The sequence below is a fragment of the Colobus angolensis genome, unplaced genomic scaffold (assembly GCF_000951035.1).
Source record: "Colobus angolensis palliatus isolate OR3802 unplaced genomic scaffold, Cang.pa_1.0 Scaffold739, whole genome shotgun sequence".
In the NCBI taxonomy this organism is placed as follows: Eukaryota; Metazoa; Chordata; class Mammalia; order Primates; family Cercopithecidae; genus Colobus; species Colobus angolensis.
This window is the reverse complement of record NW_012121143.1, coordinates 19,173-24,131: the sequence shown is the minus strand read 5'-3', so window position 1 is coordinate 24,131 and position 4,959 is coordinate 19,173. Positions and strand designations below refer to the sequence as shown.

General features: G+C 49.1%; 1 protein-coding gene across 1 annotated transcript in view; it reads left to right on the top strand.

Annotated features, from left to right (window-relative positions):
• The first annotated feature begins 4,028 nt into the window (after positions 1 to 4,028).
• LOC105501662 (macrophage-capping protein) overlaps positions 4,029 to 4,959 on the top strand; it is a 19,937-nt gene continuing 19,006 nt past the window's right edge. The window contains exon 1 of the mRNA XM_011927671.1: positions 4,029 to 4,120. The gene's annotated coding sequence lies outside the window, so the exon portion shown is untranslated. The remainder of the gene's footprint in view (positions 4,121 to 4,959) is intronic.

Here is a 4,959-nt window from a genome sequence, read left to right as displayed (position 1 = left end):
AAGTGCTGGGATTACAGGCTTGAGCCACCGCACCCGGCCTAATCTACTTTTTATAGATTTGGCTTTTGTGAACATTTCATATAAATGGAACCATATAGTATGTGGTCTTTTGTAACTGACTTCTTTCACTTAACGTGTTTTCAAAATTCATCTAGGCTGTAGCATCTATCAGTACTCAGTACTGTTTCTGCAACTTTTTGTGAGTCTATAATTATTTTGAAATGTATTTTTTTAAGTAAGGTATCTAGAGCAAGAGCTGAGACCAGACGAGGTGGCTCAGGCCTATAATCGCAGCACTTTGGGAGGTTGAGGTCTCCTGAGGTCTCCTGGATCACTTGAGGTCAGGAGTTTAAGACCAGCCTGGCCAACATCGTGAAATCCCGTCTCTACTAAAAATACAAAAAGTTACCCGGGCGTGGTGGCACATGCCTGTGATCCCAGCTGCTCGGAAGGCTGAGGCAGGAGAATTACTTGAACTCAGGAGGCTGAGTTTGCAGTGAGCCGAGATGGTGCCACTGCACTCCAGCCTGGGCGACAGAGCCAGAGTGTGTCTCAAATAAATAAATAAATAAATAAATAAGAGCTGAGCTAGCTCTTTGCTCTTTGCATGTGAAAGGACTCGCAGCTGGCGCCAGCATGCAGTGATAGTGGGGAGGGCATGGACTCCCACAACGTGGCTTCCCACCCATCCTCTACCGCTTAGTAAGTGGGACCTAGAACAAGTGATTTTAACCTACTTTATCTCTGTTTCCTTGTCTGTCAAAGGAGGTAATAAGAGGATCCATGTTAGAGAGTAAATGCGAGGATTAAATGAGAAAATCATATCGAGGATAGCACCTGGCATATAGTGGCAGCACTCAGTAGTGTTAGCTGTTATGGTGTTGGGTACCCAGTGTGACGCTGGCTGTACGGGGGTAAACTTGTCTTCTGGGGGGACTAGTCCCCCCATCCCAGGCACCTGGTGCCCTCCCCAGACCACTCATGCTGTACTGGACAGTCCCACTTTCCCAAGAAGTCACAAGGAATTCCAGCATGTCACCGTTCTGGTTGCCCCTGAGCACCTACCAGTGATTTAAGAAAAGGCAAAACCGAAGTTTTGGTTTTGAGCTTTATTTGGAAAATAGGGCCACCCAGACCCCTGGCCATTCCCCAGGGCCTGTGAGGTGATCCAGAAAAATTCATTTGCAAATCAAATTTAATAGCTAGAAGCATCCCGAATCAATGTCTTCAAAGGAATATTTGGGGCGGGTGAGGTGCCTCACACCTATAATCCCAACACTTTGGGAGGCCGAGGCAGGAAGATCACCTGAGATCAGGAGTTCGAGACTAGCCTGGCCAAAATGATGAAACCCCGTCTCTAGTAAAAATACAAAAAAATTAGCCGGGCATAGTTGCGTGTGCCTGTAGTCCAAGCTAATCAGGAGGCTGAGGCAGGAGAATCACTTGAACTGGGGAGGGGAACGTTGCAGTGAGCTGAGATTGTGCCATTGCACTCCAGCTTGGGCGACGAGAGTGAGTCTCCGTCTCAAAAAAAGAAAAAAAAAAAGGAATATTTAGGGGAATTTTGATGCTGGAATTAAGCATTGCAAAAGATCCCTGTCAGTCCCCCGTGATGAGGAAATGCATCTGCTCAGCCTGAGCTGTGCCTCTGGGTTGGAATTAGAGGAGCCAGAAGGGACCCTTCGAGTCTAGTGCTTCATTCACAGATGGGAAACTGAGGCCCAGAGAGGGCCACATGGCATGGTAGTTAGAAGACAGGTCAGGAACTTGCTAGGAAGAATCTTGCAAGTTCAGAACTTCTCAGCACTGGAAATGAGTCCATACCCTGAGATTATGGACACAGAAGCAGAAAGCTGATTGTCCTGGACATCCCCAGACCTTGGCCAGAGCCCAAGCAGCCAAGCCCAGAAGCCAGTGTCCAATGCTTCTCTCTCCTGGTTTTCTTCAGCCAGATGTTCATCCTAGAAGTAGGAGTTTATTAATAATGGTAATGGTACCTTGCATTGTCCAGGCCTTCATTCTTTTTGCAGATCCTCCTGGCTGGGCACAGTGGCTCACTCCTGTAATGCCAGCACTTTGGGAGGCTGAGGCAGAAGGATCACTTGAGCTCAGGGGTTCAAGGCTGCAGTGAGCTATGATCATGCCACTGCACTCCAGAGCCTAGGTGACAGAGCGAGACCCTGTCTTAAAAAAAAAAAAAGAAAGAAAGAAAGAAAGAAAAAAGAAAAAAGCAGCCTCTCATTGAATCCTCACAACCTTCCAAGGTAGGAGGATGGGGGCTTCTGCTGTTGTTTCACAGATAAGGAATCTGTGGCTAGGAAGTCTTAAGGGGTTATCCCAAGGCAACAGAATCTGGGCAGTATTAGAATGTGGGGGTTTTGCTGTCTGATCTGTTAATACATTCAGTAAAAATTTTTTTTGAGTGCCTATTACCTGCTGGGTGCTATGCAGAGTGCTGAGGTTGCAAGGATGACTTGACATGGCACCTGGCTAGAAGTGCTAACATTGTGGTGGAGGAGGCACCTGTGGTACACCATAAAACATGGTGGGGAGGGAACTTTCCTGTGTGATAGAAGTGTTTTATATCTTGGTAGGGATGTGGGTTACATAGGTGTTGCATCTGTCAAAACTCATTTAAATCTACACATGATATGTGCATTTCACTATAAATTTGACCTAAACAAAACAAAACTGAATGCTCTGGGAGGACTATCGAATGACCTTGGAGAGACCCAGTTGTCTGGAAGCAGGCCGGGCTGCCCGTGGATCCAAGTCCACTTTTGCTATCGGGTATGCCTGAGAAGTGTTCCATGGGGGTGTAGATGCAGGTGGCCCAGTGGCTTGATGTCCAGAATACCTGGGGAGCCTGAGGTGGGAGTTTCAGAGGAGGGATATTTAAGCTGAGTCTGTAGAGTGAGCAGAATTGGTCAAAGAAAGGCAGATAGTAGGCAGAGGGAGATGGTTTCTGTGCACTCCTTGCTGGAGTGTGCTTGTCTGAGGTCACCCAGATAGCAAGATTGTTTCCTTACCCTAGGCCCCACCCGTGGGCTTCAGAAAAACTCTTTCTGGTTGGGATTTTTGAAGCTGCCTCCCAGAAAATGATCTTACCACTGTGTCACGAGGCCATGGCCTGACCCTCATGCTCTTTGTCAACTGACATCTCTCATGGGTTGGCTATGTCACATTCAGGAGCCAAAGCGGAAGTGTAGACCCTTTGCTGTCCAACACATTTCCAGAAGGCCAGGCCTCCTGGTGCAGACACTGGTTGGCCTGTTTTCCTCTGAATAAAGAAGAGAAGGATCGGGTGTTGCAGGTCAGATCAGCCTGGGTTAGAATCCTGGTTCAGCAGTTGGGTGCGGTGGCTCGTGCCTGTAATGCCAGCAATTTGGGAGGCCAAAGCGGGAGGATCGCTTGAGCCCAGGAGTTTGAGACCAGCCTGGGCAACAGAGTGAGACCCAGTCTCTCCCCAAAAAAAACAAACAACAACAACAACAAAAATAAGTTATCTGGGCGTTGGTGGCACATGCCTGCAGTCCCAGCTACTCAGGAGGCTGAGGCTGGAGGATTGCTTGAGCCTGGGAGGTTGAGGCTGTAGTGAGCCATGATCACACCACCGCATTCCAGGTCCCGCGACAGGTGAGACCCTGTCTCAAAAAAAAAAAAAAAATCTGGTTCTGCTACTGAACTAGCAGTGTGACACTCTGGACAAGTTACTTACCCTCTCTGAGCCTCCTCAAGACTTCATGTTTCCAGCAGGAATAATAATGGTAGATGTGAGGGCGCACCAAGCACACAGCAAGCTCTCACAGAACAGAAGCTATTCACAGGGTGATTGAGGCCGGGGGCCTAACGATTGAATGGAAGTGAACACTGCAATTCTCTCGCAAAGTTTACAGCATAATAAGCTTGTCCTTAGCTTCCCCTATATCTTCCTTCCCGCCTCCAATTCTAGGACCCTTTCGGGTGCCCCAGTCTCCCATAGGGGCGCCCCGCCAGCTCAGCCCGGCCGGGCCCCTCCCTCTGACTCACTGGGGGCGGCTCCTGGCCGCGCAGCTCCACGGGGCAGGGGGCGGGGGGTGGCTGAGACAGCGCCCAGAGCCCCGGAGCAAGGTGTTGGCAGGCAAGTAGCGCGCTTCGGGGTCCGGTCGCTGGGGACCCGGGGTCCCTCTGTAGGGGTCGAACGGGCTTAACCGGTTCGGGGGCGCCCCGCTCCCTCCTCTTCTCCCACAGCCGGGGGCCGCTCTTAGGGGCGCGCCGTTTCCTGGCTTCCTATAAGAAGAGGCGGGAGAGGTTGGGTCCGTGCTAAAGAAATGCTTTATTTTACTTCATTTGGGACAAACTAAGCAGTAGTGCTCAGGGGAGACCACAAGGGTAAGAACACTGTGCGTCTGGTAAAAAACTAGTTCTAGAGCGTCGTTACCAGATAACTCATTAGCATGTGCATTGAGTTCCTAGCCTCTCCCAAGAGTCCTAGGCTGAGCGACCGGCCCTTTTGTTTCTCTGTTGTTGTTTGTTTTTTGAGACGGAGTTTTGCTTTTGTTGCCCAGGCTGGAGTGCAATGGCGAGATTGCAAACTGAAGGGAAGAGAAAGAAGTTTGGGTTTATTGAGCATGTATTATTTGCTCATTAATCATAGGATCTCATTTCATCTTCACATTTAACTGTGTGCACGTGTTATAGGTTGCGGCACAGGGAGGCTCCAGGTGAAGTCACTTGCACAGCGAGTAAGGAGCCAAATTGTCTAGCTCTTATCACTCTACCAGGTTAACCGCCCAGCCTCTGGTTTTGTGGGAACTAGGCCCTACTGGGATTCCAATGCAAACTATCCTTTTTTCTTTTTTTTTTTAAACTTTAAAGTTCAGGAGTACATGTGCAGGTTTGTTATGTAGGTAAACTCGTGTCTTGAGGCTTTGTTGTACAGATTATTTTGTCTCCCCGGTATTAAGCCTAGTACCCATT